Source organism: Otolemur garnettii, unplaced genomic scaffold, assembly GCF_000181295.1.
Source record: "Otolemur garnettii isolate 467f Iridium unplaced genomic scaffold, OtoGar3 scaffold00012, whole genome shotgun sequence".
Taxonomy (NCBI): Eukaryota; Metazoa; Chordata; class Mammalia; order Primates; family Galagidae; genus Otolemur; species Otolemur garnettii.
Genome location: NW_003852407.1, coordinates 7,318,312 through 7,331,459, shown reverse-complemented (window position 1 = coordinate 7,331,459; position 13,148 = coordinate 7,318,312).

The following is a 13,148-nucleotide window of genomic DNA, read 5'->3' as shown; positions in this document are numbered from 1 at the left end:
ACATTAATCTCCACCTGAGCTCTTGAATGACTAGATGCATTGTCAATGAGCAATAATATTTTTAAAAGAATCTTTTTTTTCTCTGACTAGTAGGTCTCAACAGTGGGCTTAAAATATTCAGTAAACCAGACTATAAACAGATGTGCTGTCATCCAAACTTTGTTATTCCATTTATAGAGCACCAAGCAGATTTAGCATAATTCTTAAGGGTCTTAGGGTTTTCAGAGGGGCAGATTAACATTGGTCTCAACTTAAAGTCACCAGCCTCATGAGCCCCTAATAAGAGAGTCAGACTGTCTTTTGAAGTTTTGGAGCCAGGCATTGACTTCTTCTCTCTAGCCATGAAAATCCTGGATGATATCTTCTCCTAGTATAAGTCTGTTTAATCTACATTGAAAACTCTGTTTTTTAGTGTAGCAACCTTCATTAGTTATTTTAGCTAGATCTTCTATATAACTTGCTGCAGCTTCTATATTCACACTTGCTGCTTTATCTTTCACTTCTGTGTTGTGGAGACAACTTCTCTTCTTAAACCTCATGAACCAACCTCCGCTAGCTTCATACATTTCTTCCGTAGCTTCCTCACCTCTCTCAGCCCCTCATTAAATAGAATTAGGGCCTTGCTCAGGATTAGGCCTTGGCTTAAAGGAATATTGTGGCTGGTTTGATCTCCTTTCCAGAACCTTCAAACTTTCCCCATATCAACAATAAGACTGTTTTGCTTTCTTATCATTCATGTGTTTACTGGAGTAATTTCCTTTGAAAGCTTTTCCTACGCAATCACAACTTGGCTGTTTGGTACAAGAGACTTAGCTTTTGACCTGTGATGACATGTCTTCTTCACTAAGCTTAATCATTTTTAGCATTTGATTAAAAATGAGACTTGAGTGACTCTTTCTCTCATTTAGACACTCAGAGGCCACTGTAGAGTTGGTTATTCATTGGCATAATTTCAATACTGTTGTGTCTCAGAGAACTTGGAGGCCTAAGAAGAGGGAGAGAGATGAGAGAATGGACAATGAGCAGTCAGAACACACTGCATTTATTGATCAAATTTGCCATCTTATATGAGTTGTGGTTCATGGCACCCTGAAACAATTATAGTAGCCACATCAAAGATTACTGATCATAGGTCACCCTCAGATATAATAATAAAGAAAAAGTTTGAAGTATTATGAGAATTACCAGTATGTGACACAGACAGAGACACAAAGTGAGCACATGTTATTGGAAAAAAATGGTGCCAAACTTGCTTAGCGTAGGGTTGCTACAAACCTTTAATTTGTAAAACACACAATATCTGTGAAGTACAATGATGCAAGGTGCACCTATGTTGTCTAATTCAGGTTGAAATACATTTGATGGAAATTGGGCTGCCTTTCTTTAAGCTGAGGCACAAATACTTCACTCTTCACTGTTAATATCATTGCTGGGGAAATCAAGCTGGCATATGTTTTCAGTAACCACCACTGAGATCATTTTTCTCTCTCTCTGGGGTAATTCTGGGAAAGAAAAGCATTCAAAATATTATATTTGCCATCCCCTAGCACATTCATGTCATGTAGCACCTACAATTAATGAGTGGTACTTGTGAGGATGTGAGTCATTACAGCAAAGCATTTAATTCCATTCTTCTCCAAAGTGCTGATTTAATCCACCCTGAGTTAGCTGGAGCTGTATGTAACACACCTTCCCTGAATAGAGCACCATGAGATAACATGGTGTGTCTGAATGACAGCAATTTTGCACATGTACATAGCAGCCTCCAGCCTGGGATCTCCAAGAGTTGCTTCTCACATGGTAATTGATGGCACCTCTAAGTGTTACATTAAACATTTAATTGAACAGTTAAATGTGGATTAATGAGGCCATTAATTAATACAGCAGGGAAGTCTGCAATTCTTATCTGTGGACCACAGAGAGGATTTCCCCACACCGTGTATTTGAAACTCCATCATGAAAATTCAAAATTGTGAAGCTGTTGAGAGTAGGAAGAAATAAAATAGTGTGATGAGAGTAAAAAGAACATAAGGTTAACAATAAGAGGATCCAGAATTTGAAAATATGAGTTCAAGACAAGACTCCAATACTAATTTTCTGTGGAACTGGATGTAAATTACCTTCCTGTTCTGGTCCTTGGTTGCCTTATCTGAAAAATTAGTGGTATACAACATTGTCCCTAACAGATCTTTTATTTAATCCTGCTTGGAGCCAAAATTGATTCTAAATGTGGCCACCTTGGTTGGGTTATTCCTATATCCATTGACTTTTGCTCATCAAACATCTGACTCAGAGCTCCAGGCTTTCCAATGACGGCCCCCCAAGGAGAGGCAGAAGAGCACTGGGCTTGGACAAACAAGTCCTACTTTCCACTCAGCTGCTAGAAGTGAAATACTGGAAGTCAACATATGTATCTGAGTCTCCAGTTCCTCGTTCTTAACTTGTAGACATGCTAATCTCCTGCAAGACGTTGTTATGAGGACTAAGTGAGATACTTTAAATGAAAGCCAAAGAGTGTGGTGCATGTGTGATCTCGATTCTTGTTTTTGTTCCCTCTCCCAGGGCAACTGACAGTTGGTTCAAGGAGTCATGTCAATGCCTGTGACTGTTCTGACATTTCTCTGCTTTTCTTCCCATCTTGTCTGCCTATCTTACCCCTCATTCTTGAGTTTCTATTTTTCTAAATATTGAGAAAACTATTTATTAGCAAACTTTTAAGCATCATATTCTTCATTCCTCAAACTATTGGTAAATCCTTTGATGGCAATGAAAATGAAACAGAAAAAAAACCCTAAAGTTGTACAAGGTGGCGTTGCCTCTCTCAGAGTGAACCTGATTCAGGGAAACTCAAAGAGAGTTTTTCCTCCATTCATCCCTTTTCCAGGGAACTGGTTTCAGGATTCTCCTTAGACGAAAATAAAGAAGCAAAATGATTAAATCAAAACTTATTTGTGCCTCTTTTCCCTAAATCAGCATAAACAGCACATTTTTAGAGAACTTATTTGATTTTAAGTGGATTTCATAAACTTTCGTGGGTAGATAGAGCATTTGGGTTGGTTCTTATATGAATCTATGAGACACATATTCAGAATATTAAATTATACTTACTAGCATTTTACTACCAAATATGCATTACTGCATTACCTCATAGGATATACATAAACTCTCTCTTAACCAAAATAGTTTATTTTTTATTTTATTAGATTATAGATTTTATTTATTTAAAAAGCATTTATTGAAGGGCGGCGCCTATAGCTCAAAGGATTAGGGTGCCAGCCCCATATGCTGGAGGTGGTAGGTTCAAACGCAGCCCCGGCCAAAAACTGCAAAAAAATAAATAAATAAATAAAAAGCATTTATTGAGCACTTAGAATAGCCAGGTACTACACTGAAGAATATAGTTACAAATTTAGATATATTTCTCTGTAAGTATTATATATACATTTGATCCTCATTGTTCATGGATGGCACATTCATGAATTGGTCTACTCACTAAAATTAATTTGTAACCCCAAAGTCCAATCTCCAGTTTTCACAGTCATTCACAGACATGACATGTGCAGAATGGTGAAAACTTTTAGCTACCTGATATGCCCATTTCCAGCTGAGGGAGGTCAAATAAAGCTAAGTTCTATGTCCTTGTTTCAGCTCTTCTACTTAAAACAAAAACACAAATAAAACAAGGTTATGTATTGATTGGCTGGCAAAAATATTCTGGCCAGAGGCTTGTAGAAACCTAACCCTGGATTGTTCTTAGAACAATGATTTAGTATTCACTAATTAACCAACTTTATAAACATAACTACCACAAATAATGAGAACTGGCTACATGTATTTGTGTGTGTGTGTGTGTGTGTGTGTGTGTGTGTGTGTGTATGAATAATTGAGTTGAGTACTGGACACTGATTACCCAAGATCATAATTTGCAAATTTATCAAAATATGTTTTAAGTAAGTAGAGCTGGCCGGGTGGAACAAAGGCAATCCCACACTGAAGGAGGTATCTGCTACTCAGCTTCATGCAATAGTTTTGGACTAATGTCCCCAAATCTTCTGATTTTTCAAGAGAAATCAGAAATCTGGCTTGAAACCAGACTTCTTTTCAAAGGATATGGTTTCTTGAAATCAGAAACCATTCTCACGATGTCAGTTTTTTTGCTTCTGTTGTTTTTCTGAAATGCATTTTGTCAATTATCAGGGAGAAGATAAAGATAAATAGAAACTTGTGCCCATCTGAAAGGAGCTTAGCGCCCAGGGGGAGAGCTAATGCTCATGCATAAAAAGATAATTATACACGGAAGCTTATGCTATCTACAGAGAAAGAGCTTTGGGAGGTTTTATTAAGCAATATTGTTGGGAAGAATCTCCTCCCATTAGTAACAAGAAACTCAACTGTTTCTGCCCCTAGAAAATGAAAAATTTCTGCCAACAGGATTTCTTTGCTGAGCCAGTAGAGTTGTAGTGTTGCTTGTAGAGTTGTGTTGTAATATGGTAACAAAGGCCAGTGAAGGTGGCTCCATCAAAGACATACCTGGATTAACATGTTCAAACAGCAGTTCTTTTCTGGCATTCTTCAGCTCCCTTTCCTTTTGTCTTTCTCCTCTTTGGGACTCAGATCCAAGTCTTTAACTTCCAGTGTGCTACTTTTTCCTCTCCCTGTTTAAGAAGAAGCAACCGGAATCACAACGTAATGGCAACATTTTAAATTCAAAATTCCACTACTTGACAAAACATGGCTGCTTTAGCTCCCAGCATTATCATTTGGTGGGTTGATCAGAGATTCTCTGTCTCTATTCATGCTAAGCCATGGGAGTCAATGTGAGGGGATCTGAAGCAACAGTTTGGATCCCAGTCCTATGCGCTTCTCCTACTAGCTGTATGAATTTAGGCAACATACTTAACTTGGCCTTTAAGCCACAGTTATCTCATGTATAAATGAGGTGATGATCGTACCCTCTCCTCGAGTGTTTTGTGAAGATCAGATGAGATCATACAGACATGTTATATGAATGAAAAGCCCTATAGGTATTCTAACAGAATGTGATAAGAAGAAAATCACGGAGAGGTCTATATGTGAAGAACAGAGACCTGTGCCTGGCAAAAAAAAATAGAAGTGTTCAATTAAAGAGAGTCAATATTATTATTACCAAGTAAGGATATGAAGGTTTCCTTGCTATGGAATATTGTGAGCATATGGTTCTGTGTGATTTCTAATTTACTGAAAATGGAGCAAGTCAGTCTAAGAAAACTCAGATTTGTTATTACATGGGTGGTGGATGAGGTTTGACCTGGCCAAGAGAAAAGTGTGGCATTCGGGCCCTGGGTTTCAGGCTTGGCACTCAGCATGCACCTTTTCAGGACCAAGTTGAAGGAGTACGTGGAGTTCAACCTCATTCCCCACTTCGGGGAGTTCTCAGTTGGAAAGCGGCCCTAGTTAAATAATATCAATGATACCTCAGAATTTTTCAAAATCTTTGGAATTCTAGAATAACATTTTGGGACAAAGGAGTCTTCTGAGAGATGTCAAACTATTTAGGAACGAAATTTATTTTTATATCTCTCATCACTCATCTCTCTTCCTACCTGTTCACCCACGTACCAAAAGTATCTGAACTGGAACTTGTGGGTGCTCCTACAAACTGCTTTTTCAGAGGAAAGTTAGTCCTTTGCAGAATTGGATGCAATAGACCTTTGCATGTACCAGGGACTGTGCAAGGCATCAAAGATACAAAAATTAAAAAATATAGTCCATGCCCTCTACAGCTGTCCCTTCTCTGCTTTCAGTGTTCTTCCTGTACTGAGTGCCCATGTGTAACTTGCTCTCATCGAAGAGTCTAATCAATTGCTTTGCATTACATCTACATGATTAACCCCTCCAAATCACAGGGATGTCTACTTTTTAAAAAGGATTTAAACCAAAAATGAAGTTATCTTAAGAATTTTAGACATTCTTGAAAAGGTTAGTGGAGCGAATGTTTGTAAATTGTTATAGACTTGCTGATCCTGCAATGAGCTAGGACATGGCTACCAGGTATGTCTTGGCCCATCACAGAGTTTAAGGACAGCCTTTATCATAGACTAGTGCAGAAACTTATGTTTTGCATTAGAATTGAGGCCCAGGGATGGACAATGTGCTTCTATTCTCTGCAATTTTATACAACTTTTAGTGTTGCCCAAATACATGTGTCATTTCATACACTCCCTGAAATGCCCCAATAGATGTGTATACTTGAGGACTTGGTCACATACTGAATTTGCCCATTAAAGCTTTCTAATTGTACAGTCTCCACCATTAAATGGCGTAAGTCAAAAATTAGTCTTAATTTGAACTAGACCATTATCATATTAGACTTCTCTGTCATTCCAGATGATTGCAGAGCCAATGGCTCTCACATTTCCAAGTGTTACAGAATTGCCACTTCAATGGGTTCAACTCTTGCCACATTTTTATTTAGAAAACTGATAATGGTTGAAATAAGCCACAGGGGGTCAAAGAGCCAGGTGGCCAGGAGCTTATACCCAAAATGAGAAAAGCCATGCTACCTGCTGACTTAATAGGCTGCCCTTATTTCTAATGGGGCTGAGTGGAACTGAAATCAAGGCTGAGAAACCATATCAGAGCGATCTTAACATCGAACCACCCGACATTGGGTCTGTGGGGGATATTTCATCATTGTCTGCTTGACCTTTGGTCCCTTAGACTTACAGCCCATCATTTCTGCGAAGCAGTGACTAAAAAAACCATTTGTTCCCCCTCGAATGTCCCTGTCCTGATGCACTGTCAACAGCTGTTTGCATGGCTAACTGCGCCAAGGGAAAACAATTGATGCTGGCAAACTCCAATTTCTAGCCACCTCTTTTATTTGTGTCACTCCTGGTGCTAATGATGACCTATATTCTCTACCATAATGATTATCTTAAAAGTCTTTTTGGCTTTGAAGAGAGCGTTTGAGTCCTAAGTGCCTGTATTGTGAAGAATATAATATGGAGAGGTCTATTATCTTAGAATTCATTCACCCATTTTTTTTCTTTTTTTGAGGCAGCGCTGTAAATTAAACCGCTTGAGTTGGCTTTGTAGATTTCTTTTTTCTTTCCTTTTTTTTTTTTTTTTTTGCATACACAGCAAGGATAACTACACCTCAGATTTATGAGCATTGTGAACAGGTTGCCATAGCAACCACTCCGGCTGCTCTACACCAAATAACCTTGTCATGTGAGCGTTTATCACAGGAACATCAAGGACTGGATTGCACTGTACGCTCTTTGGCTAAACAGCAGGAATTTTCTGAATAATAATTGGTCGTGGCCTTTTATTCCACCAGTCAGAGTTAATCATCCTCGGAATCTGAAATTAACCATAATGCATTCAAGGCGCAGAGCGCAGCCATTCAAAAATTCCTCTTTGGGGGGAAGAAAACTTTCCAATGATCTTTGCTCTTTGTTGTATATGATCATTGTTGTTATTGTTATTGTCATTATTACTGGGAAGGCTTAATGAGAGAAGGATGAGCATTTGGGAATGGCATATAGAGCTCATTAACATGATATAAGTAAAACGGACATTTTAACTAGCCCATTATTTATAAGAAATAAAAGATATTTAAAACTGCCATCAAAATGAGCAGGGTTTTTTTTTTTCCTCCCTCTTAAATTACCTTTACAGGACATTTGAGCATTTGAATGTACTTTAGGAGGTTAATTTATTTTCCATAGATCATGTTTTAATACACACCCAGAAATCTCAATGTGCTTCTGATATATCATTTTAGAAAGGAAAATGAGTAGGGTGTCCTGAATCAGCGAGGTCCCAGTGCCTACACAGAATGGATGTGCACATGCACGTACCTATGGCACTTGTGTGCACAGACACAAACCCAGAAGAAAGACCCTAAAAAGAAATAATTACGATTGGGGCCAAACTTCAAAAATTTCACCAAATTGTGAGATTTTTGAGCATCTTAAAACCATCCCTTTTTGGTGATGCTCTCCGTTATATCTTCTTTTTGCCCTTCCCTGATCCCTGAGTCTTATTTTTTATAGGCCTTTCACCATCGTTATTGTTCATAATAACTCTTATACCTTAAATGTGACCTCTACCAAGGATAGTTACTTAAAACAAATTGAATCTCAAATGGTAGAATTTTAGAAGTCAGTAAAGAATATTTTTTAAAAGGCAGCTTGAAGGAGGAAAGGCCTTTTTTAAAGTTCCCATCAAATCTTACCTTCTAGGAAGCCACCAGCTTCACTAACTTCAAAGACTCTTTATATATATATAAAACAATAACCTGTAGTCAGTCCAATCAAATGAAGACAAATTATTGGAGTTGGGGCTGAAAAATATAACTAAGTGAGAAAATTTGGGGTTCAACTAATTGGGGAAATGGCACTGTCCATCTCATGTCACATCCCTGCTCTTATCTTTTTGCTGTTCTCTCTTTGAAATACATGTATGAGTGGGGAAGAAAATTAATCTCAGTTTTGGAAAAGCAAGAATATTGAGCAGTGGTGAAAACCCAGTAACTTATTTACTCATCGCCTACACATTATGTGCCTTATAAATGCCAAGAACATTGCTAGGTGTTGTAGAGGGAAGAGCAATGAGGGAGACCTGATTCCCATCTTCTGGGTCCTTATCAGCATGGAGGGGAGGTGGCGCATGTACAGAAACTGAACAGTTACTGCACCATTGAACAAGTAACAAATGTCATGTGAGTGAATGGCACAGAAGTCTAGAGGTGGCAGCCATCTCTGGCATTGCCAAGGGAGAGCTGCTATAGCATATGGTGTTGGAACTGCTGGACTCCAAGGATGCGCAGAAGGCTGGTGATCGGAAGGAAAGCATTCCAGGGAGAGAGGATGTCGAGAGTGAAGCAGGAGACAAGAGTGAAGCAGAAGACACAGAGTGTTTGATGTGCTGTGAAAAGGGCCAGCATTTGTTAGGGCTCCAGGTTCACATCCATGCATGGTGGGTAAAGACTGAGAAGGTCCCTTCAGGCTAGATTTGAAGCTTGGTTACAGAATCTTGAATGTCACCCTAATCATGTGTGCTTGGACATTGATTTGGGTGGCATCAGAAAGGTTCTTAAGCAGAATATCAATCTCAGCAAAGGAAATTTAAATGAGATTGAGGAAACAAGGAGGAAGGCAGGCTTTTTAGAAAGTGTTCCATCATTTGAAGAGGTGGATTTGCCTCAAGTTCCTGCATTTCCCTTGTGGCAGTGGCTTTTAGGTGCTATTTCAGAGGTGAGGAAAGGGTGTCCTCCTGATGCAAGTATCAGATCGATGGCTCATTTCAACTAGCCTCCTCCTATAGAAGAGGACAGTTAGGAAAATGCAATTTGTCATATTTCAGCTGCTCGAGCTGAAGCTCCAAAGACACAGCTAAGGTCTTATCATTTGCGTTGTCAAGTTTTAACATGAATTTTGTGAAAAGGAAAGGCATGATCAATATTTTTGCCCAGCGCTCACTAAGCTATGACCAATCTGCCAATGAACATTGCTGCTATCAGCCCTAAGTGTGTCATCCTTAGTCACGTAGTGCTAACGAGAGAAACATGTTCAAACAATGAATCAGGGAATATCTTCACAAAACTGTGTCCATGTCCCCAGGCTCCTGTAGCACACCTTGCTCAGGATGACCCCCAGAGTTTTTTACGAGGTTGCTGATTCCATGAGGGGATCTGATGAGTGCAGGTGAGGTTCAAAATGTGAACAGGAGGATAAAGGATCCTCTCTCTATGACCCATTGCTCCTTCTTCCTCTTCACCAGCTAACTATTGAGCACATTTGTTTTGTGTTGTGGTTCTGCTCCAGAAGCAGCTCAAAATTAACTTTTTAAGTATTTTCTCCTTTTTTCATATTATACAATTCATTAGAACAAAAAGCAGCAGGTCCATTGAACTCTCAGTAGAGTGGGCATTCTTCCTGCTACTGCTCCTTAATAGGAGTCACCTCTGGTTCTGCTCTTTTGGGGGAAATTCTCCATGATCTAAAGCCGCATAACAAACTGCTCCAAACACAATGGTTTAAGGCAACAATGATAATTTAATACTTTTCACAGTTTCTGTAGGTCATGAATTCAGGACCAGTATGGCAGGCAGCTCAATAGTCACATGTCAGGTAGGGCTACTACCGTCTCAAGATTTGACCCGGGCTAGAGAATGCACTTCCAAGGTGGCTCATTGTCAAGGTTGGCAATTTAGTGCTGGCTGTTCACAAGAGTCCTCAGTTCTTCACCACCTGGATCTCTCCAAAGAGAGAGATGTTGACGGTCCCCATAGCATGGCTTCTTCTCTGGCTGACTTTTCCCAGAAGAAGATACTTAAGGCAAGACATCAAGTTGCAAGCCTTGATGTACCAGCCTTGGAAGTATACCGATAACTTCTGGTGTATTCTGTTGATCACACAGAATAGCCTGATTGAATCAGAGTAAAAATTATACAAGGTGTGATCTCTAGGAAGTAAAGATCCTAGAGGCGGGGGGGTGTGTCTTAGAGGTTTCATACCAATGAAGTGCTGAATCTTTGCACCTCATATGTGAGTGTGTGAAGCTCTGATAGTCAGAAGATAATACCACCCTGTTTCTGCTCAAAACTGGAAAATTTTCTATTCACGATGAAGTTGAATGGTGCTAAGTGAAAAATTCCTTTAATCTGACATAATCTGGAATAATGGTTAATAATGAGAAATAATGATCAAATTATTTTAAGCATGCACATAAATACAAAACTTATTTTAGCTTAAACTAATAAAGACAGATTTACTTGCCAATCTTTTGATATGGAGGCAATATATTTTTTAAAAAAAACTCTTAATTTCCCTCAAATCATTCCCAGAATATTTCATCTACATTATCCAGTTTGGGTTTCCTTAAAGTGAATCAAGAACCTAAAATATATTTTCTGAGCTATCTAAATGCAGAATTCATCAAAATTTTTATGATTCTTAACTAATCTTTTAGAGTTGTTCCACCCACACTCAATTCAACATCGATCCTTTTTTTTTTTCTATCAACTTCCCATTTACTGACTCTTTCCAAAGCAATCAACTTGGTTTTTTTTTATCAAAACAGCAACCCTCTTTACATTCATGGTTTGCAGTTTTGCATAGCATTTAAATAAATTACATAAATTATAACTACAAGCAGCATAAAACAGTTTGGGAACAAACACAATTGATTCTTGATATGCAGGTCAACAGGTAGGAGGAGAGTGTACCAACCTCCTAGAGAGAGGAGCATGTGCTGGCCCCAAAGATTCATCAAATGTCTTGAAGATATTTAATAGAGTGAAGTGGCCATATGTTAAGACAGTGTGTATGGTCAATATTTTTACTTGCAAATGTACACTGAAATAACTGATCTTCATATCCCTTCCTCAAAACTCAAATCTGTACAAATTTGCACTAGCCATGCAGCTGATCAGATGATCACAGATGACCAGATGATCACACTCCTCTCCAAGCATGTAGGAGAGGTCTGATGAAGATCTCAAAGAAAGGAGAGATGAATGCATAAAGTTAATTATGTTTGGTTCTGAAATTTGTGGTAACAATGTGAACCAGCCTCTACACCAATGTGAATGGTAATACCCAGGCATTGTGTATCAGTGCCATCTTCAGTAGGCAGGAGGCCTTGCTGAAGAAAGGGCTCTTGACTTTGGCCTTGAAGAGAATAGGAAGCATCTAGTGGGCCAAGAGGTTATTTCATAGAAGTGAGAATGAGTGGGGGAGATAGAATGTTTACCAAACAGCAGGGAAAACATGAAGAAGTGAAACTGAAAAGTGATCTCTCAGAGAAGATAAGGCCGAAGAGGTTCAGGAATGTTGGCTCACTATTGGAAATAAGGAGTTGTGGTAGGTTTCTGAGGAGGGGAACAGCATGACTAATGGGGTTTTTGAGCACTATCAACCTACCAAGAGGACACTAGGTAAATTCAAACGGGAAGAAGGTGGAGCCGGAGTGAGTGGAGGGTGCTTTGGAAATGAGATATGGGAAGGTTGTGGCAAAGGTGGAGTCTGTGAACACAAAGATTTTACTAGAAAAAATAAATTTGGGAGCTATAAGCCAGGGACAGTTAAGTAGAAGAAAGGCATGTTTGAGCCTAGGGAATTGTGAGCAATAGTTGGTGCCATCTACGTAATATAAAACCTTGGGAAGGGAAGCCAGAGCCTGGAAGGAAGGAAGGAGCAGGATCATGCTGAGTGTGAGGTGGGAGACACAGTGAGGGTGGAGGGTGGGGCCTAGGGAGACGGACAGCACCTAAGAGATGGATCCAGGAATCACCTACAGAGCTGCCAGGGAGAGGCTCCTGGGGAGAGACGGAAGGTCAATGTTGAGAGTGAGTCTTGGCCGAAGTCCCCCTATCCTCTGAGCTGAAGCTTTTCATGGCGTGGAAAGCTCTCTAAGCTCTCACAGCCTGAGCTTGCTGCTCTTCATCACCCCTTCCTCCTCCCTCTGGGGGCCTCATCATCTGTCCTTGCTTTCTGGGTCTCCGAGACAGACAATTAGATCTCAAATTAGCACCTGCCTTGTCTCAGTGTGCTTTGTACATTGCCGTGTGTGTAGACTCAGCCTGGCTCCCTCCACTCATCTCCCATTTCCACCTTGTCTTTGCGCTCCCTAATTTTTCCACTTCTTCCATCACCTTATGTTCCCGCCTTGTTAAGGACCGGAGCCTCTCCATTAGGACCCATGCTCCATTGTGTCACACATCGCTTAAATATCTTTATCACTTCGCCACTGGGAAAAACAATAATGATGGTATTTCCATTTATCTTCCCTCTCTATGCTCCATTTGGGAAAAGATGATGGTTTCAAATACCTCATTATTTATTTTCCATTCAGGCTTAAGTTGGATTCCAGCACTGTCCTTACAGGGACCCAAGCTTCCCACAATCCCATAATGTTTTATGAGCAATTTTACAATCCAGACGCTGCATTATCATGTCCTTCTGAAAGGTGGTTATGTGAATTGCCAGGAAACAGTGGCTGAAAGAAAGAGCAATCTGCAACAGCTTGACAGTTGGTTCACAGTCCCATCCTGGTGACAGCCCTTTGCTCGGGAGGCTCTTAGTGAAGGAGCCCCTGCAGTGGGGTGAAATTACCCCTAATGTTTACAAATACTGTTTAATAACAGTATTTAATAACAA